Source organism: Osmia lignaria, unplaced genomic scaffold (genome assembly GCF_051020975.1).
Source record: "Osmia lignaria lignaria isolate PbOS001 unplaced genomic scaffold, iyOsmLign1 scaffold0007, whole genome shotgun sequence".
NCBI lineage: Eukaryota > Metazoa > Arthropoda > Insecta > Hymenoptera > Megachilidae > Osmia > Osmia lignaria.
Window position 1 is genome coordinate 9,134,348 of NW_027478164.1, and position 23,360 is coordinate 9,157,707.

Below are 23,360 nucleotides of genomic sequence, written 5' to 3' on the forward strand. Positions count from 1 at the left end.
TCAAGATATTTAAAAGCTCCGAAGCTGCACCAACATAATAGAGGTACAGAAACCCCGTGGCCCCTTTCTTTGAGATAACTCTGCACTATTGCGAGCTGCAAATGCCACTTCCAGCTTAGCTGTGCAGAAGAAGAACAACAAGAAGAAGAAATATCTCGAAATATGTCCGTCGGCCCCTTCCCTTGAGATAAATCTGCAAATATCTCGGAAACGAAGCGAGCTATGGCAAAATGTTAAGAGACATTTTTTGTAGAGAATTAAGTTTCCTACTTTTTATGTTCTATGATATTTTTCGATCAGAGGCGTAGTTCTCGAGATATATCAAGATATTTAAAAGTTCCGAAGCCGCACCAACATAATAGAGATACAGAAACACCGCGGCCCCTTTCTTTGAGATAACTCTGCACTAGTGAGAGCCGCAAATGCCGCTTCCAGCTTAGCTGTGCAGAAGAAGAACAACAAGAAGAAGAAATATCTCGAAATATGTCCGTCAGGCCCCTTCCCTTGAGATAAATCTGCAAATATCTCGGAAACGAAGCGAGCTATGGCAAAATGTTAAGAGACGTTTTTTGTAGAGAATTATGTTTCCTACAATTTATGTTCTATGATATTTTTTGATCAGAAGCGTAGTTTTCGAGATATATCGAGATATTTAAAAGTTCCGAAGCCGCACCAACATAATAGAGATACAGAAACACCGTGGCCCCTTTCTTTGAGATAACTCTGCACTATTGCGACCTGCAAATGCCACTTCCAGCTCAGCTGTGCAGAAGAAGAACAACAAGAAGAAGAAATATCTCGAAATATGTCCGTCAGGCCCCTTCCCTTGAGATAAATCTGCAAATATCTCGGAAACCAAGCGAGCTATGGCAAAATGTTAAGAGACCTTTTTTGTAGAGAATTAAGTTTCCTACTTTTTATGTTCTATGATATTTTTTGATCAGATGCGTAGTTCTCGAGATATATCAAGATATTTAAAAGTTCCGAAGCCGCACCAACATAATAGAGATACAGAAACACCGTGGCCCCTTTCTTTGAGATAACTCTGCACTATTGCGAGCTGGAAATGCCACTTCCAGTTTAGCTGTGCAGAAGAAGAACAACAAGAAGAAGAAATATCTCGAAATATGTCCGTTAGGCCCCTTCCCTTCAGATAAATCTGCAAATATCTCGGAAACGAAGCGAGCTATGGCAAAATGTTAAGAGACCTTTTTTGTAGAGAATTAAGTTTCCTACTTTTCATGTTCTATGATATTTTTTGATCAGATGCGTAGTTCTCGAGATATATCAAGATATTTAAAAGTTCCGAAGCCGCACCAACATAATAGAGATACAGAAACACCGTGGCCCCTTTCTTTGAGATAACTCTGCACTATTGCGAGCTGTAAATGCCACTTCCAGCTTAGCTGTGCAGAAGAAGAACAACAAGAAGAAGAAATATCTCGAAATATGTCCGTCAGGCCCCTTCCCTTGAGATATATCTGCAAATATCTCGGAAACGAAGCGAGCTATGGCAAAATGTTAAGAGACCTTTTTTGTAGAGAATTATGTTTCCTACAATTTATGTTCTATGATATTTCTTGATCAGAAGCGTAGTTTTCGAGATATATCGAGATATTTAAAAGTTCCGAAGCCGCACCAACATAATAGAGATACAGAAACACCGTGGCCCCTTTCTTTGAGATAACTCTGCACTAGTGAGAGCCGCAAATGCCGCTTCCAGCTTAGCTGTGCAGAAGAAGAACAACAAGAAGAAGAAATATCTCGAAATATGTCCGTCAGGCCCCTTCCCTTGAGATAAATCTGCAAATATCTCGGAAACGAAGCGAGCTATGGCAAAATGTTAAGAGACCTTTTTTGTAGAGAATTAAGTTTCCTACTTTTCATGTTCTATGATATTTTTTGATCAGATGCGTAGTTCTCGAGATATATCAAGATATTTAAAAGTTCCGAAGCCGCACCAACATAATAGAGATACAGAAACACCGTGGCCCCTTTCTTTGAGATAACTCTGCACTATTGCCAGCTGGAAATGCCACTTCCAGTTTAGCTGTGCAGAAGAAGAACAACAAGAAGAAGAAATATCTCGAAATATGTCCGTCAGGCCCCTTCCCTTGAGATATATCTGCAAATATCTCGGAAACGAAGCAAGCTATGGCAAAATGTTAAGAGAACTTTTTTGTAGAGAATTAAGTTTCCTACTTTTCATGTTCTATGATATTTTTTGATCAGATGCGTAGTTCTCGAGATATATCAAGATATTTAAAAGTTCCGAAGCCGCACCAACATAATAGAGATACAGAAACACCGTGGCCCATTTCTTTGAGATAACTCTGCACTATTGCGACCTGCAAATGCCACTTCCAGCTCAGCTATGCAGAAGAAGAACAACAAGAAGAAGAAATATCTCGAAATATGTCCGTCAGGCCCCTTCCCTTGAGATAAATCTGCAAATATCTCGGAAACCAAGCGAGCTATGGCAAAATGTTAAGAGACCTTCTTTGTAGAGAATTAAGTTTCCTACTTTTTATGTTCTATGATATTTTTTGATCAGATGCGTAGTTCTCGAGATATATCGAGATATTTAAAAGTTCCGAAGCCGCACCAACATAATAGGGATACAGAAACACCGTGGCCCCTTTCTTTGAGATAACTCTGCACTAGTGCGAGCCGCAAATGCCACTTCCAGCTTAGCTGTGCAGAAGAAGAACAACAAGAAGAAGAAATATCTCGAAATATGTCCGTCAGGCCCCTTCCCTTGAGATATATCTGCAAATATCTCGGAAACGAAGCGAGCCATGGCAAAATGTTAAGAGACCTTTTTTGTAGAGAATTATGTTTCCTACAATTTATGTTCTATGATATTTTTTGATCAGAAGCGTAGTTTTCGAGATATATCGAGATATTTAAAAGTTCCGAAGCCGCACCAACATAATAGAGATACAGAAACACCGTGGCCCCTTTCTTTGAGATAACTCTGCACTAGTGCGACCTGCAAATGCCACTTCCAGCTCAGCTGTGCAGAAGAAGAACAACAAGAAGAAGAAATATCTCGAAATATGTCCGTCAGGCCTCTTCCCTTGAGATAAATCTGCAAATATCTCGGAAACGAAGCGAGCTATGGCAAAATGTTAAGAGACCTTTTTTGTAGAGAATTAAGTTTCCTACTTTTTATGTTCTGTGATATTTGTTGATCAGATGCGTAGTTCTCGAGATATATCAAGATATTTAAAAGTTCCGAAGCCGCACCAACATAATAGAGATACAGAAACACCGTGGCCCCTTTCTTTGAGATAACTCTGCACTATTGCGAGCTGCAAATGCCACTTCCAGCTTAGCTGTGCAGAGGAAGAACAACAAGAAGAAGAAGTATCTCGAAATATGTCCTTCAGGCCCGTTCCTTTGAGCTGAATCTGCAAATATCTCGGAAACGAAGCGAGCTATGGCAAAATGTTAAGAGACCTTTTTTGTAGATAATTAAGTTTCCTACTTTTTATGTTCTATGATATTTTTTGATCAGATGCGTAGTTCTCGAGATATATCAAGATATTTAAAAGTTCCGAAGCCGCACCAACATAATAGAGATACAGAAACACCGTGGCCCCTTTCTTTGAGATAACTCTGCACTATTGCGAGCTGGAAATGCCACTTCCAGTTTAGCTGTGCAGAAGAAGAACAACAAGAAGAAGAAATATCTCGAAATATGTCCGTCAGGCCCCTTCCCTTGTGATATATCTGCAAATATCTCGGAAACGAAGCGAGCTATGGCAAAATGTTAAGAGACCTTTTTTGTAGAGAATTATGTTTCCTACAATTTATGTTCTATGATATTTTTTGATCAGAAGCGTAGTTTTCGAGATATATCGAGATATTTAAAAGTTCCGAAGCCGCACCAACATAATAGAGATACAGAAACACCGTGGCCCCTTTCTTTGAGATAACTCTGCACTATTGCGACCTGCAAATGAGACTTCCAGCTCAGCTGTGCAGAAGAAGAACAACAAGAAGAAGAAATATCTCGAAATATGTCCGTCAGGCCCCTTCCCTTGAGATAAATCTGCAAATATCTCGGAAACGAAGCGAGCTATGGCAAAATGTTAAGAGAACTTTTTTGTAGAGAATTAAGTTTCCTACTTTTCATGTTCTATGATATTTTTTTATCAGATGCGTAGTTCTCGAGATATATCAAGATATTTAAAAGTTCCGATGCCGCACCAACATAATAGAGATACAGAAACACCGTGGCCCCTTTCTTTGAGATAACTCTGCACTATTGCGAGCTGGAAATGCCACTTCCAGTTTAGCTGTGCAGAAGAAGAACAACAAGAAGAAGAAATATCTCGAAATATGTCCGTCAGGCCCCTTCCCTTGAGATATATCTGCAAATATCTCGGAAACGAAGCGAGCTATGGCAAAATGTTAACAGACCTTTTTTGTAGAGAATTATGTTTCCTACAATTTATGTTCTATGATATTTTTTGATCAGAAGCGTAGTTTTCGAGATATATCGAGATATTTAAAAGTTCCGAAGCCGCACCAACATAATAGAGATACAGAAACACCGTGGCCCCTTTCTTTGAGATAACTCTGCACTATTGCGACCTGCAAATGCCACTTCCAGCTCAGCTGTGCAGAAGAAGAACAACAAGAAGAAGAAATATCTCGAAATATGTCCGTCAGGCCCCTTCCCTTGAGGTAAATCTGCAAATATCTCGGAAACGAAGCGAGCTATGGCAAAATGTTAAGAGACCTTTTTTGTAGAGAATTAAGTTTCCTACTTTTTATGTTCTATGATATTTTTTGATCAGATGCGTAGTTCTCGAGATATATCAAGATATTTAAAAGTTCCGAAGCCGCACCAACATAATAGAGATACAGAAACACCGTGGCCCCTTTCTTTGAGATAACTCTGCACTATTGCGAGCTGGAAATGCCACTTCCAGTTTAGCTGTGCAGAAGAAGAACAACAAGAGGAAGAAATATCTCGAAATATGTCCGTTAGGCCCCTTCCCTTGAGATAAATCTGCAAATATCTCGGAAACGAAGCGAGCTATGGCAAAATGTTAAGAGACCTTTTTTGTAGAGAATTAAGTTTCCTACTTTTTATGTTCTATGATATTTTTTGATCAGAAGCGTAGTTTTCGAGATATATCGAGATATTTAAAAGTTCCGAAGCCGCACCAACATAATAGAGATACAGAAACACCGTGGCCCCTTTCTTTGAGATAACTCTGCACTATTGCGAGCTGCAAATGCCACTTCCAGCTTAGCTGTGCAGAAGAAGAACAACAAGAAGAAGAAATATCTCGAAATATGTCCGTCAGGCCCCTTCCCTTGAGATAAATCTGCAAATATCTCGGAAACGAAGCGAGCTATGGCAAAATGTTTAGAGACCTTTCTTGTAGAGAATTAAGTTTCCTACTTTTTATGTAGTATGATATTTTTTGATCAGATGCGTAGTTCTCGAGATATATCAAGATATTTAAAAGTTCCGAAGCCGCACCAACATAATAGAGATACAGAAACACCGTGGCCCCTTTCTTTGGGATAACTCTGCACTATTGCGAGCTGCAAATGACACTTCCAGCTTAGCTGTGCAGAAGAAGAACAACAAGAAGAAGAAATATCTCGAAATATGTCCGTCAGGCCACTTCCCTTGAGATAAATCTGCAAATATCTCGGAAACGAAGCGAGCTATGGCAAAATGTTAAGAGACCTTTTTTGTAGAGAATTAAGTTTCCTACTTTTTATGTTCGATGATATTTTTTGATCAGATGCGTAGTTCTCGAGATATATCAAGATATTTAAAAGTTCCGAAGCTGCACCAACATAATAGAGGTACAGAAACACCGTGGCCTCTTTCTTTGAGATAACTCTGCACTAGTGCGAGCCGCAAATGCCACTTCCAGCATAGCTGTGCAGAAGAAGAACAACAAGAAGAAGAAATATCTCGAAATATGTCCGTCAGGCCCCTTCCCTTGAGATATATCTGCAAATATCTCGGAAACGAAGCGAGCTATGGCAAAATGTTAAGAGACCTTTTTTGTAGAGAATTAAGTTTCCTACAATTTAGGTTCTATGATATTTTTTGATCAGAAGCGTAGTTTTCGAGATATATCGAGATATTTAAAAGTTCCGAAGCCGCACCAACATAATAGGGATACAGAAACACCGTGGCCCCTTTCTTTGAGATAACTCTGCACTATTGCGAGCTGTAAATGCCACTTCCAGCTTAGCTGTGCAGAAGAAGAACAACAAGAAGAAGAAATATCTCGAAATATGTCCGTCAGGCCCCTTCCCTTGAGATATATCTGCAAATATCTCGGAAACGAAGCGAGCTATGGCAAAATGTTAAGAGACCTTTTTTGTAGAGAATTCTGTTTCCTACAATTTATGTTCTATGATATTTTTTGATCAGAAGCGTAGTTTTCGAGATATATCGAGATATTTAAAAGTTCCGAAGCCGCACCAACATAATAGAGATACAGAAACACCGTGGCCCCTTTCTTTGAGATCACTCTGCACTAGTGCGAGCCGCAAATGCCACTTCCAGCTTAGCTGTGCAGAAGAAGAACAACAAGAAGAAGAAATATCTCGAAATATGTCCGTCAGGCCCCTTCCCTTGAGATAAATCTGCAAATATCTCGGAAACGAAGCGAGCTATGGCAAAATGTTGAGAGACCTTTTTTGTAGAGAATTAAGTTTCCTACTTTTTATCTTCTATGATATTTTTTGATCAGATGCGTAGTTCTCGAGATATATCAAGATATTTAAAAGTTCCGAAGCCGCACCAACATAATAGAGATACAGAAACACCGTGGCCCCTTTCTTTGAGATAACTCTGCACTATTGCGAGCTGTAAATGCCACTTCCAGCTTAGCTGTGCAGAAGAAGAACAACAAGAAGAAGAAATATCTCGAAATATGTCCGTCAGGCCCCTTCCCTTGAGATAAATCTGCAAATATCTCGGAAACGAAGCGAGCTATGGCAAAATGTTCAGAGACCTTTTTTGTAGAGAATTAAGTTTCCTACTTTTTATGTTCTATGATATTTTTTGATCAGATGCGTAGTTCTCGAGATATATCAAGATATTTAAAAGTTCCGAAGCCGCACCAACATAATAGAGATACAGAAACACCGTGGCCCCTTTCTTTGAGATAACTCTGCACTATTGCGAGCTGCAAATGCCACTTCCAGCTTAGCTGTGCAGAGGAAGAACAACAAGAAGAAGAAATATCTCGAAATATGTCCGTCAGGCCAGTTCCTTTGAGCTGAATCTGCAAATATCTCGGAAACGAAGCGAGCTATGGCAAAATGTTAAGAGACGTTTTTTATAGAGAATTATGTTTCCTACAATTTATGTTCTATGATATTTTTTGATCAGAAGCGTAGTTTTCGAGATATATCGAGATATTTAAAAGTTCCGAAGCCGCACCAACATAATAGAGATACAGAAACACCGTGGCCCCTTTCTTTGATAACTCTGCACTATTGCGAGCTGCAAATGTCACTTCCAGCTTAGCTGTGCAGAGGAAGAACAACAAGAAGAAGAAATATCTCGAAATATGTCCGTCAGGCCAGTTCCTTTGAGCTGAATCTGCAAATATCTCGGAAACGAAGCGAGCTATGGCAAAATGTTAAGAGACGTTTTTTATAGAGAATTATGTTTCCTACAATTTATGTTCTATGATATTTTTTGATCAGAAGCGTAGTTTTCGAGATATATCGAGATATTTAAAAGTTCCGAAGCCGCACCAACATAATAGGGATACAGAAACACCGTGGCCCCTTTCTTTGAGATAACTCTGCACTAGTGCGAGCCGCAAGTGCCACTTCCAGCTTAGCTGTGCAGAAGAAGAACAACAAGAAGAAGAAATATCTCGAAATATGTCCGTCAGGCCCCTTTCCTTGAGATAAATCTGCAAATATCTCGGAAACGAAGCGAGCTATGGCAAAATGTTAAGAGACCTTTTTTGTAGAGAATTAAGTTTCCTACTTTTTATCTTCTATGATATTTTTTGATCAGATGCGTAGTTCTCGAGATATATCAAGATATTTAAAAGTTCCGAAGCCGCACCAACATAATAGAGATACAGAAACACCGTGGCCCCTCTCTTTGAGATAACTCTGCACTATTGCGAGCTGCAAATGCCACTTCCAGTTTAGCTGTGCAGAAGAAGGACAACAAGAAGAAGAAATATCTCGAAATATGTCCGTTAGGCCCCTTCCCTTGAGATAAATCTGCAAATATCTCGGAAACGAAGCGACCTATGGCAAAATGTTAAGAGACCTTTTTTGTAGAGAATTAAGTTTCCTACTTTTTATGTTCTATGATATTTTTTGATCAGATGCGTAGTTCTCGAGATATATCAAGATATTTAAAAGTTCCGAAGCCGCACCAACATAATAGAGATACAGAAACACCGTGGCCCCTTTCTTTGAGATAACTCTGCACTATTGCGAGCTGCTAATGCCACTTCCAGCTTAGCTGTGCAGAGGAAGAACAACAAGAAGAAGAAATATCTCGAAATATGTCCGTCAGGCCAGTTCCTTTGAGCTGAATCTGCAAATATCTCGGAAACGAAGCGAGCTATGGCAAAATGTTAAGAGACGTTTTTTATAGAGAATTATGTTTCCTACAATTTATGTTCTATGATATTTTTTGATCAGAAGCGTAGTTTTCGAGATATATCGAGATATTTAAAAGTTCCGAAGCCGCACCAACATAATAGGGATACAGAAACACCGTGGCCCCTTTCTTTGAGATAACTCTGCACTAGTGCGAGCCGCAAGTGCCACTTCCAGCTTAGCTGTGCAGAAGAAGAACAACAAGAAGAAGAAATATCTCGAAATATGTCCGTCAGGCCCCTTTCCTTGAGATAAATCTGCAAATATCTCGGAAACGAAGCGAGCTATGGCAAAATGTTAAGAGACCTTTTTTGTAGAGAATTAAGTTTCCTACTTTTTATCTTCTATGATATTTTTTGATCAGATGCGTAGTTCTCGAGATATATCAAGATATTTAAAAGTTCCGAAGCCGCACCAACATAATAGAGATACAGAAACACCGTGGCCCCTCTCTTTGAGATAACTCTGCACTATTGCGAGCTGCAAATGCCACTTCCAGTTTAGCTGTGCAGAAGAAGGACAACAAGAAGAAGAAATATCTCGAAATATGTCCGTTAGGCCCCTTCCCTTGAGATATATCTGCAAATATCTCGGAAACGAAGCGACCTATGGCAAAATGTTAAGAGACCTTTTTTGTAGAGAATTAAGTTTCCTACTTTTTATGTTCTATGATATTTTTTGATCAGATGCGTAGTTCTCGAGATATATCAAGATATTTAAAAGTTCCGAAGCCGCACCAACATAATAGAGATACAGAAACACCGTGGCCCCTTTCTTTGAGATAACACTGCACTATTGCGAGCTGCTAATGCCACTTCCAGCTTAGCTGTGCAGAGGAAGAACAACAAGAAGAAGAAATATCTCGAAATATGTCCGTCAGGCCAGTTCCTTTGAGCTGAATCTGCAAATATCTCGGAAACGAAGCGAGCTATGGCAAAATGTTAAGAGACGTTTTTTGTAGAGAATTGTGTTTCCTACAATTTATGTTCTATGATATTTTTTGATCAGAAGCGTAGTTTTCGAGATATATCGAGATATTTAAAAGTTCCGAAGCCGCACCAACATAATAGGGATACAGAAACACCGTGGCCCCTTTCTTTGAGATAACTCTGCACTAGTGCGAGCCGCAAATGCCACTTCCAGCTTAGCTGTGCAGAAGAAGAACAACAAGAAGAAGAAATATCTCGAAATATGTCCGTCAGGCCCCTTCCCTTGAGATAAATCTGCAAATATCTCGGAAACGAAGCGAGCTATGGCAAAATGTTAAGAGACCTTTTTTGTAGAGAATTAAGTTTCCTACTTTTTATGTTCTATGATATTTTTTGATGAGATGCGTAGTTCTCGAGATATATCAAGATATTTAAAAGTTCCGAAGCCGCACCAACATAATAGAGATACAGAAACACCGTGGCCCCTTTCTTTGAGATAACTCTGCACTATTGCGAGCTGCAAATGCCACTTCCAGCTTAGCTGCGCAGAGGAAGAACAACAAGAAGAAGAAATATCTCGAAATATGTCCGTCAGGCCAGTTCCTTTGAGCTGAATCTGCAAATATCTCGGAAACGAAGCGAGCTATGGCAAAATGTTAAGAGACGTTTTTCGTAGAGAATTATGTTTCCTACAATTTATGTTCTATGATATTTTTTGATCAGAAGCGTAGTTTTCGAGATATATCGAGATATTTAAAAGTTCCGATGCCGCACCAACATAATAGGGATACAGAAACACCGTGGCCCCTTTCTTTGAGATAACTCTGCACTAGTGCGAGCCGCAAATGCCACTTCCAGCTTAGCTGTGCAGAAGAAGAACAACAAGAAGAAGAAATATCTCGAAATATGTCCGTCAGGCCCCTTCCCTTGAGATAAATCTGCAAATATCTCGGAAGCGAAGCGAGCTATGGCAAAATGTTAAGAGACCTTTTTTGTAGAGAATTAAGTTTCCTACTTTTTATGTTCTATGATATTTTTTGATCAGAAGCGTAGTTTTCGAGATATATCGAGATATTTAAAAGTTCCGAAGCCGCACCAACATAATAGAGATACAGAAACACCGTGGCCCCTTTCTTTGAGATAACTCTGCACTAGTGCGAGCCGCAAATGCCACTTCCAGCTTAGCTGTGCAGAAGAAGAACAACAAGAAGAAGAAATATCTCGAAATATGTCCGACAGGCCCCTTCCCTTGAGATATATCTGCAAATATCTCGGAAACGAAGCGAGCTATGGCGAAATGTTAAGAGACCTTTTGTGTAGAGAATTAAGTTTCCTACTTTTTATCTTATATGATATTTTTTGATCAGATGCGTAGTTCTCGAGATATATCAAGATATTTAAAAGTTCCGAAGCCGCACCAACATAATAGAGATACAGAAACACCGTGGCCCCTTTCTTTGAGATAACTCTGCACTATTGCGAGCTGCAAATGCCACTTCCAGCTTAGCTGTGCAGAGGAAGAACAACAAGAAGAAGAAATATCTCGAAATATGTCCGTCAGGCCAGTTCCTTTGAGCTGAATCTGCAAATATCTCGGAAACGAAGCGAGCTATGGCAAAATGTTAAGAGACGTTTTTTATAGAGAATTATGTTTCCTACAATTTATGTTCTATGATATTTTTTGATCAGAAGCGTAGTTTTCGAGATATATCGAGATATTTAAAAGTTCCGAAGCCGCACCAACATAATAGAGATACAGAAACACCGTGGCCCCTTTCTTTGATAACTCTGCACTATTGCGAGCTGCAAATGTCACTTCCAGCTTAGCTGTGCAGAGGAAGAACAACAAGAAGAAGAAATATCTCGAAATATGTCCGTCAGGCCAGTTCCTTTGAGCTGAATCTGCAAATATCTCGGAAACGAAGCGAGCTATGGCAAAATGTTAAGAGACGTTTTTTATAGAGAATTATGTTTCCTACAATTTATGTTCTATGATATTTTTTGATCAGAAGCGTAGTTTTCGAGATATATCGAGATATTTAAAAGTTCCGAAGCCGCACCAACATAATAGGGATACAGAAACACCGTGGCCCCTTTCTTTGAGATAACTCTGCACTAGTGCGAGCCGCAAGTGCCACTTCCAGCTTAGCTGTGCAGAAGAAGAACAACAAGAAGAAGAAATATCTCGAAATATGTCCGTCAGGCCCCTTTCCTTGAGATAAATCTGCAAATATCTCGGAAACGAAGCGAGCTATGGCAAAATGTTAAGAGACCTTTTTTGTAGAGAATTAAGTTTCCTACTTTTTATCTTCTATGATATTTTTTGATCAGATGCGTAGTTCTCGAGATATATCAAGATATTTAAAAGTTCCGAAGCCGCACCAACATAATAGAGATACAGAAACACCGTGGCCCCTCTCTTTGAGATAACTCTGCACTATTGCGAGCTGGAAATGCCACTTCCAGTTTAGCTGTGCAGAAGAAGGACAACAAGAAGAAGAAATATCTCGAAATATGTCCGTTAGGCCCCTTCCCTTGAGATAAATCTGCAAATATCTCGGAAACGAAGCGACCTATGGCAAAATGTTAAGAGACCTTTTTTGTAGAGAATTAAGTTTCCTACTTTTTATGTTCTATGATATTTTTTGATCAGATGCGTAGTTCTCGAGATATATCAAGATATTTAAAAGTTCCGAAGCCGCACCAACATAATAGAGATACAGAAACACCGTGGCCCCTTTCTTTGAGATAACTCTGCACTATTGCGAGCTGCTAATGCCACTTCCAGCTTAGCTGTGCAGAGGAAGAACAACAAGAAGAAGAAATATCTCGAAATATGTCCGTCAGGCCAGTTCCTTTGAGCTGAATCTGCAAATATCTCGGAAACGAAGCGAGCTATGGCAAAATGTTAAGAGACGTTTTTTGTAGAGAATTGTGTTTCCTACAATTTATGTTCTATGATATTTTTTGATCAGATGCGTAGTTTTCGAGATATATCGAGATATTTAAAAGTTCCGAAGCCGCACCAACATAATAGGGATACAGAAACACCGTGGCCCCTTTCTTTGAGATAACTCTGCACTAGTGCGAGCCGCAAATGCCACTTCCAGCTTAGCTGTGCAGAAGAAGAACAACAAGAAGAAGAAATATCTCGAAATATGTCCGTCAGGCCCCTTCCCTTGAGATAAATCTGCAAATATCTCGGAAACGAAGCGAGCTATGGCAAAATGTTAAGAGACCTTTTTTGTAGAGAATTAAGTTTCCTACTTTTTACGTTCTATGATATTTTTTGATGAGATGCGTAGTTCTCGAGATATATCAAGATATTTAAAAGTTCCGAAGCCGCACCAACATAATAGAGATACAGAAACACCGTGGCCCCTTTCTTTGAGATAACTCTGCACTATTGCGAGCTGCAAATGCCACTTCCAGCTTAGCTGCGCAGAGGAAGAACAACAAGAAGAAGAAATATCTCGAAATATGTCCGTCAGGCCAGTTCCTTTGAGCTGAATCTGCAAATATCTCGGAAACGAAGCGAGCTATGGCAAAATGTTAAGAGACGTTTTTCGTAGAGAATTATGTTTCCTACAATTTATGTTCTATGATATTTTTTGATCAGAAGCGTAGTTTTCGAGATATATCGAGATATTTAAAAGTTCCGATGCCGCACCAACATAATAGGGATACAGAAACACCGTGGCCCCTTTCTTTGAGATAACTCTGCACTAGTGCGAGCCGCAAATGCCACTTCCAGCTTAGCTGTGCAGAAGAAGAACAACAAGAAGAAGAAATATCTCGAAATATGTCCGTCAGGCCCCTTCCCTTGAGATAAATCTGCAAATATCTCGGAAGCGAAGCGAGCTATGGCAAAATGTTAAGAGACCTTTTTTGTAGAGAATTAAGTTTCCTACTTTTTATGTTCTATGATATTTTTTGATCAGAAGCGTAGTTTTCGAGATATATCGAGATATTTAAAAGTTCCGAAGCCGCACCAACATAATAGAGATACAGAAACACCGTGGCCCCTTTCTTTGAGATAACTCTGCACTAGTGCGAGCCGCAAATGCCACTTCCAGCTTAGCTGTGCAGAAGAAGAACAACAAGAAGAAGAAATATCTCGAAATATGTCCGACAGGCCCCTTCCCTTGAGATAAATCTGCAAATATCTCGGAAACGAAGCGAGCTATGGCGAAATGTTAAGAGACCTTTTGTGTAGAGAATTAAGTTTCCTACTTTTTATCTTATATGATATTTTTTGATCAGATGCGTAGTTCTCGAGATATATCAAGATATTTAAAAGTTCCGAAGCCGCACCAACATAATAGAGATACAGAAACACCGTGGCCCCTTTCTTTGAGATAACTCTGCACGATTGCGAGCCGCAAATGCCACTTCCAGCTTAGCTGTGCAGAAGAAGAACAACAAGAAGAAGAAATATCTCGAAATATGTCCGTCAGGCCCCTTCCCTTGAGATAAATCTGCAAATATCTCGGAAGCGAAGCGAGCTATGGCAAAATGTTAAGAGACCTTTTTTGTAGAGAATTAAGTTTCCTACTTTTTATCTTCTATGATATTTTTTGATCAGATGCGTAGTTCTCGAGATATATCAAGATATTTAAAAGTTCCGAAGCCGCACCAACATAATAGAGATACAGAAACACCGTGGCCCCTCTCTTTGAGATAACTCTGCACTAGTGCGAGCCGCAAATGCCACTTCCAGCTTAGCTGTGCAGAAGAAGAACAACAAGAAGAAGAAATATCTCGAAATATGTCCGTCAGGCCCCTTTCCTTGAGATAAATCAGCAAATATCTCGGAAACGAAGCGAGCTATGGCAAAATGTTAAGAGACCTTTTTTGTAGAGAATTAAGTTTCCTACTTTTTATCTTCTATGATATTTTTTGATCAGATGCGTAGTTCTCGAGATATATCAAGATATTTAAAAGTTCCGAAGCCGCACCAACATAATAGAGATACAGAAACACCGTGGCCCCTCTCTTTGAGATAACTCTGCACTATTGCGAGCTGGAAATGCCACTTCCAGTTTAGCTGTGCAGAAGAAGGACAACAAGAAGAAGAAATATCTCGAAATATGTCCGTTAGGCCCCTTCCCTTGAGATAAATCTGCAAATATCTCGGAAACGAAGCGACCTATGGCAAAATGTTAAGAGACCTTTTTTATAGAGAATTAAGTTTCCTACTTTTTATGTTCTATGATATTTTTTGATCAGATGCGTAGTTATCGAGATATATCAAGATATTTAAAAGTTCCGAAGCCGCACCAACATAATAGAGATACAGAAACACCGTGGCCCCTTTCTTTGAGATAACTCTGCACTATTGCGAGCTGCTAATGCCACTTCCAGCTTAGCTGTGCAGAGGAAGAACAACAAGAAGAAGAAATATCTCGAAATATGTCCGTCAGGCCAGTTCCTTTGAGCTGTATCTGCAAATATCTCGGAAACGAAGCGAGCTATGGCAAAATGTTAAGAGACGTTTTTTGTAGAGAATTGTGTTTCCTACAATTTATGTTCTATGATATTTTTTGATCAGAAGCGTAGTTTTCGAGATATATCGAGATATTTAAAAGTTCCGAAGCCGCACCAACATAATAGGGATACAGAAACACCGTGGCCCCTTTCTTTGAGATAACTCTGCACTAGTGCGAGCCGCAAATGCCACTTCCAGCTTAGCTGTGCAGAAGAAGAACAACAAGAAGAAGAAATATCTCGAAATATGTCCGTCAGGCCCCTTCCCTTGAGATAAATCTGCAAATATCTCGGAAACGAAGCGAGCTATGGCAAAATGTTAAGAGACCTTTTTTGTAGAGAATTAAGTTTCCTACTTTTTATGTTCTATGATATTTTTTGATGAGATGCGTAGTTCTCGAGATATATCAAGATATTTAAAAGTTCCGAAGCCGCACCAACATAATAGAGATACAGAAACACCGTGGCCCCTTTCTTTGAGATAACTCTGCACTATTGCGAGCTGCAAATGCCACTTCCAGCTTAGCTGCGCAGAGGAAGAACAACAAGAAGAAGAAATATCTCGAAATATGTCCGTCAGGCCAGTTCCTTTGAGCTGAATCTGCAAATATCTCGGAAACGAAGCGAGCTATGGCAAAATGTTAAGAGACGTTTTTTGTAGAGAATTATGTTTCCTACAATTTATGTTCTATGATATTTTTTGATCAGAAGCGTAGTTTTCGAGATATATCGAGATATTTAAAAGTTCCGATGCCGCACCAACATAATAGGGATACAGAAACACCGTGGCCCCTTTCTTTGAGATAACTCTGCACTAGTGCGAGCCGCAAATGCCACTTCCAGCTTAGCTGTGCAGAAGAAGAACAACAAGAAGAAGAAATATCTCGAAATATGTCCGTCAGGCCCCTTCCCTTGAGATAAATCTGCAAATATCTCGGAAGCGAAGCGAGCTATGGCAAAATGTTAAGAGACCTCTTTGTAGAGAATTAAGTTTCCTACTTTTTATGTTCTATGATATTTTTTGATCAGAAGCGTAGTTTTCGAGATATATCGAGATATTTAAAAGTTCCGAAGCCGCACCAACATAATAGAGATACAGAAACACCGTGGCCCCTTTCTTTGAGATAACTCTGCACTAGTGCGAGCCGCAAATGCCACTTCCAGCTTAGCTGTGCAGAAGAAGAACAACAAGAAGAAGAAATATCTCGAAATATGTCCGACAGGCCCCTTCCCTTGAGATAAATCTGCAAATATCTCGGAAACGAAGCGAGCTATGGCGAAATGTTAAGAGACCTTTTGTGTAGAGAATTAAGTTTCCTACTTTTTATCTTATATGATATTTTTTGATCAGATGCGTAGTTCTCGAGATATATCAAGATATTTAAAAGTTCCGAAGCCGCACCAACATAATAGAGATACAGAAACACCGTGGCCCCTTTCTTTGAGATAACTCTGCACTATTGCGAGCTGCAAATGCCACTTCCAGCTTAGCTGTGCAGAGGAAGAACAACAAGAAGAAGAAATATCTCGAAATATGTCCGTCAGGCCAGTTCCTTTGAGCTGAATCTGCAAATATCTCGGAAACGAAGCGAGCTATGGCAAAATGTTAAGAGACCTTTTTTGTAGAGAATTAAGTTTCCTACTTTTTATGTTCTATGGTATTTTTTGATCAGATGCGTAGTTCTCGAGATATATCAAGATATTTAAAAGTTCCGAAGCCGCACCAACATAATAGAGATACAGAAACACCGTGGCCCCTTTCTTTGAGATAACTCTGCACTATTGCGAGCTGTAAATGCCACTTCCAGCTTAGCTGTGCAGAAGAAGAACAACAAGAAGAAGAAATATCTCGAAATATGTCCGTCAGGCCCCTTCCCTTGAGATATATCTGCAAATATCTCGGAAACGAAGCGAGCTATGGCAAAATGTTAAGAGACCTTTTTTGTAGAGAATTCTGTTTCCTACAATTTATGTTCTATGATATTTTTTGATCAGAAGCGTAGTTTTCGAGATATATCAAGATATTTAAAAGTTCCGAAGCCGCACCAACATAATAGAGATACAGAAACACCGTGGCCCCTTTCTTTAATAACTCTGCACTATTGCGAGCTGCACATGTCACTTCCAGCTTAGCTGTGCAGAGGAAGAACAACAAGAAGAAGAAATATCTCGAAATATGTCCGTTAGGCCCCTTCCCTTGAGATAAATCTGCAAATATCTCGGAAACGAAGCGACCTATGGCAAAATGTTAAGAGACCTTTTTTGTAGAGAATTAAGTTTCCTACTTTTTATGTTCTAGGATATTTTTTGATCAGATGCGTAGTTCTCGAGATATATCAAGATATTTAAAAGTTCCGAAGCCGCACCAACATAATAGAGATACAGAAACACCGTGGCCCCTTTCTTTGAGATAACTCTGCACTATTGCGAGCTGCTAATGCCACTTCCAGCTTAGCTGTGCAGAGGAAGAACAACAAGAAGAAGAAATATCTCGAAATATGTCCGTCAGGCCAGTTCCTTTGAGCTGAATCTGCAAATATCTCGGAAACGAAGCGAGCTATGGCAAAATGTTAAGAGACGTTTTTTGTAGAGAATTGTGTTTCCTACAATTTATGTTCTATGATATTTTTTGATCAGAAGCGTAGTTTTCGAGATATATCGAGATATTTAAAAGTTCCGAAGCCGCACCAACATAATAGGGATACAGAAACACCGTGGCCCCTTTCTTTGAGATAACTCTGCACTAGTGCGAGCCGCAAATGCCACTTCCAGCTTAGCTGTGCAGAAGAAGAACAACAAGAAGAAGAAATATCTCGAAATATGTGCGTCAGGCCCCTTCCCTTGAGATAAATCTGCAAATATCTCGGAAACGAAGCGAGCTATGGCAAAATGTTAACAGACCTTTTTTGTAGAGAATTAAGTTTCCTACTTTTTATGTTCTATGATATTTTTTGATGAGATGCGTAGTTCTCGAGATATATCAAGATATTTAAAAGTTCCGAAGCCGCACCAACATAATAGAGATACAGAAACACCGTGGCCCCTTTCTTTGAGATAACTCTGCACTATTGCGAGCTGCAAATGCCACTTCCAGCTTAGCTGTGCAGAGGAAGAACAACAAGAAGAAGAAATATCTCGAAATATGTCCGTCAGGCCAGTTCCTTTGAGCTGAATCTGCAAATATCTCGGAAACGAAGCGAGCTATGGCAAAATGTTAAGAGACGTTTTTTGTAGAGAATTATGTTTCCTACAATTTATGTTCTATGATATTTTTTGATCAGAAGCGTAGTTTTCGAGATATATCGAGATATTTAAAAGTTCCGATGCCGCACCAACATAATAGGGATACAGAAACACCGTGGCCCCTTTCTTTGAGATAACTCTGCACTAGTGCGAGCCGCAAATGCCACTTCCAGCTTAGCTGTGCAGAAGAAGAACAACAAGAAGAAGAAATATCTCGAAATATGTCCGTCAGGCCCCTTCCCTTGAGATAAATCTGCAAATATCTCGGAAGCGAAGCGAGCTATGGCAAAATGTTAAGAGACCTTTTTTGTAGAGAATTAAGTTTCCTACTTTTTATGTTGTATGATATTTTTTGATCAGATGCGTAGTTCTCGAGATATATCAAGATATTTAAAAGTTCCGAAGCCGCACCAACATAATAGAGATACAGAAACACCGTGGCCCCTTTCTTTGAGATAACTCTGCACTATTGCGAGCTGCAAATGCCACTTCCAGCTTAGCTGTGCAGAGGAAGAACAACAAGAAGAAGAAATATCTCGAAATATGTCCGTCAGGCCAGTTCCTTTGAGCTGAATCTGCAAATATCTCGGAAACGAAGCGAGCTATGGCAAAATGTTAAGAGACGTTTTTTGTAGAGAATTATGTTTCCTACAATTTATGTTCTATGATATTTTTTGATCAGAAGCGTAGTTTTCGAGATATATCGAGATATTTAAAAGTTCCGAAGCCGCACCAACATAATAGGGATACAGAAACACCGTGGCCCCTTTCTTTGAGATAACTCTGCACTAGTGCAAGCCGCAAATGCCACTTCCAGCTTAGCTGTGCAGAAGAAGAACAACAAGAAGAAGAAATATCTCGAAATATGTCCGTCAGGCCCCGTCCCTTGAGATAAATCTGCAAATATCTCGGAAACGAAGCGAGCTATGGCAAAATGTTCAGAGACCTTTTTTGTAGAGAATTAAGTTTCCTACTTTTTATGTTCTATGATATTTTTTGATCAGATGCGTAGTTCTCGACATATATCAAGATATTTAAAAGTTCCGAAGCCGCACCAACATAATAGAGATACAGAAACACCGTGGCCCCTTTCTTTAATAACTCTGCACTATTGCGAGCTGCAAATGTCACTTCCAGCTTAGCTGTGCAGAGGAAGAACAACAAGAAGAAGAAATATCTCGAAATATGTCCGTTAGGCCCCTTCCCTTGAGATAAATCTGCAAATATCTCGGAAACGAAGCGACCTATGGCAAAATGTTAAGAGACCTTTTTTGTAGAGAATTAAGTTTCCTACTTTTTATGTTCTAGGATATTTTTTGATCAGATGCGTAGTTCTCGAGATATATCAAGATATTTAAAAGTTCCGAAGCCGCACCAACATAATAGAGATACAGAAACACCGTGGCCCCTTTCTTTGAGATAACTCTGCACTATTGCGAGCTGCTAATGCCACTTCCAGCTTAGCTGTGCAGAGGAAGAACAACAAGAAGAAGAAATATCTCGAAATATGTCCGTCAGGCCAGTTCCTTTGAGCTGAATCTGCAAATATCTCGGAAACGAAGCGAGCTATGGCAAAATGTTAAGAGACGTTTTTTGTAGAGAATTATGTTTCCTACAATTTATGTTCTATGATATTTTTTGAGCAGAAGCGTAGTTTTCGAGATATATCGAGATATTTAAAAGTTCCGAAGCCGCACCAACATAATAGGGATACAGAAACACCGTGGCCCCTTTCTTTGAGATAACTCTGCACTAGTGCGAGCCGCAAATGCCACTTCCAGCTTAGCTGTGCAGAAGAAGAACAACAAGAAGAAATATCTCGAAATATGTCCGTCAGGCCAGTTCCTTTGAGCTGAATCTGCAAATATCTCGGAAACGAAGCGAGCTATGGCAAAATGTTAAGAGACGTTTTTTGTAGAGAATTGTGTTTCCTACAATTTATGTTCTATGATATTTTTTGATCAGAAGCGTAGTTTTCGAGATATATCGAGATATTTAAAAGTTCCGAAGCCGCACCAACATAATAGGGATACAGAAACACCGTGGCCCCTTTCTTTGAGATAACTCTGCACTAGTGCGAGCCGCAAATGCCACTTCCAGCTTAGCTGTGCAGAAGAAGAACAACAAGAAGAAGAAATATCTCGAAATATGTCCGTCAGGCCCCTTCCCTTGAGATAAATCTGCAAATATCTCGGAAACGAAGCGAGCTATGGCAAAATGTTAAGAGACCTTTTTTGTAGAGAATTAAGTTTCCTACTTTTTATCTTCTATGATATTTTTTGATGAGATGCGTAGTTCTCGAGATATATCAAGATATTTAAAAGTTCCGAAGCCGCACCAACATAATAGAGATACAGAAACACCGTGGCCCCTTTCTTTGAGATAACTCTGCACTATTGCGAGCTGCAAATGCCACTTCCAGCTTAGCTGTGCAGAGGAAGAACAACAAGAAGAAGAAATATCTCGAAATATGTCCGTCAGGCCAGTTCCTTTGAGCTGAATCTGCAAATATCTCGGAAACGAAGCGAGCTATGGCAAAATGTTAAGAGACGTTTTTTGTAGAGAATTATGTTTCCTACAATTTATGTTCTATGATATTTTTTGATCAGAAGCGTAGTTTTCGAGATATATCGAGATATTTAAAAGTTCCGATGCCGCACCAACATAATAGGGATACAGAAACACCGTGGCCCCTTTCTTTGAGATAACTCTGCACTAGTGCGAGCCGCAAATGCCACTTCCAGCTTAGCTGTGCAGAAGAAGAACAACAAGAAGAAGAAATATCTCGAAATATGTCCGTCAGGCCCCTTCCCTTGAGATAAATCTGCAAATATCTCGGAAGCGAAGCGAGCTATGGCAAAATGTTAAGAGACCTTTTTTGTAGAGAATTAAGTTTCCTACTTTTTATGTTGTATGATATTTTTTGATCAGATGCGTAGTTCTCGAGATATATCAAGATATTTAAAAGTTCCGAAGCCGCACCAACATAATAGAGATACAGAAACACCGTGGCCCCTTTCTTTGAGATAACTCTGCACTATTGCGAGCTGCAAATGCCACTTCCAGCTTAGCTGTGCAGAGGAAGAACAACAAGAAGAAGAAATATCTCGAAATATGTCCGTCAGGCCAGTTCCTTTGAGCTGAATCTGCAAATATCTCGGAAACGAAGCGAGCTATGGCAAAATGTTAAGAGACGTTTTTTGTAGAGAATTATGTTTCCTACAATTTATGTTCTATGATATTTTTTGATCAGAAGCGTAGTTTTCGAGATATATCGAGATATTTAAAAGTTCCGAAGCCGCACCAACATAATAGGGATACAGAAACACCGTGGCCCCTTTCTTTGAGATAACTCTGCACTAGTGCAAGCCGCAAATGCCACTTCCAGCTTAGCTGTGCAGAAGAAGAACAACAAGAAGAAGAAATATCTCGAAATATGTCCGTCAGGCCCCGTCCCTTGAGATAAATCTGCAAATATCTCGGAAACGAAGCGAGCTATGGCAAAATGTTCAGAGACCTTTTTTGTAGAGAATTAAGTTTCCTACTTTTTATGTTCTATGATATTTTTTGATCAGATGCGTAGTTCTCGACATATATCAAGATATTTAAAAGTTCCGAAGCCGCACCAACATAATAGAGATACAGAAACACCGTGGCCCCTTTCTTTAATAACTCTGCACTATTGCGAGCTGCAAATGTCACTTCCAGCTTAGCTGTGCAGAGGAAGAACAACAAGAAGAAGAAATATCTCGAAATATGTCCGTCAGGCCAGTTCCTTTGAGCTGAATCTGCAAATATCTCGGAAACGAAGGGAGCTATGGCAAAATGTTAAGAGACGTTTTTTATAGAGAATTATGTTTCCTACAATTTATGTTCTATGATATTTTTTGATCAGAAGCGTAGTTTTCGAGATATATCGAGATATTTAAAAGTTCCGAAGCCGCACCAACATAATAGGGATACAGAAACACCGTGGCCCCTTTCTTTGAGATAACTCTGCACTAGTGCGAGCCGCAAATGCCACTTCCAGCTTAGCTGTGCAGAAGAAGAACAACAAGAAGAAGAAATATCTCGAAATATGTCCGTCAGGCCCCTTTCCTTGAGATAAATCTGCAAATATCTCGGAAACGAAGCGAGCTATGGCAAAATGTTAAGAGACCTTTTTTGTAGAGAATTAAGTTTCCTACTTTTTATCTTCTATGATATTTTTTGATCAGATGCGTAGTTCTCGAGATATATCAAGATATTTAAAAGTTCCGAAGCCGCACCAACATAATAGAGATACAGAAACACCGTGGCCCCTCTCTTTGAGATAACTCTGCACTATTGCGAGCTGGAAATGCCACTTCCAGTTTAGCTGTGCAGAAGAAGGACAACAAGAAGAAGAAATATCTCGAAATATGTCCGTTAGGCCCCTTCCCTTGAGATAAATCTGCAAATATCTCGGAAACGAAGCGACCTATGGCAAAATGTTAAGAGACCTTTTTTGTAGAGAATTAAGTTTCCTACTTTTTATGTTCTAGGATATTTTTTGATCAGATGCGTAGTTCTCGAGATATATCAAGATATTTAAAAGTTCCGAAGCCGCACCAACATAATAGAGATACAGAAACACCGTGGCCCCTTTCTTTGAGATAACTCTGCACTATTGCGAGCTGCTAATGCCACTTCCAGCTTAGCTGTGCAGAGGAAGAACAACAAGAAGAAGAAATATCTCGAAATATGTCCGTCAGGCCAGTTCCTTTGAGCTGAATCTGCAAATATCTCGGAAACGAAGCGAGCTATGGCAAAATGTTAAGAGACGTTTTTTGTAGAGAATTGTGTTTCCTACAATTTATGTTCTATGATATTTTTTGATCAGAAGCGTAGTTTTCGAGATATATCGAGATATTTAAAAGTTCCGAAGCCGCACCAACATAATAGAGATACAGAAACACCGTGGCCCCTTTCTTTGAGATAACTCTGCACTATTGCGAGCTGCTAATGCCACTTCCAGCTTAGCTGTGCAGAGGAAGAACAACAAGAAGAAGAAATATCTCGAAATATGTCCGTCAGGCCAGTTCCTTTGAGCTG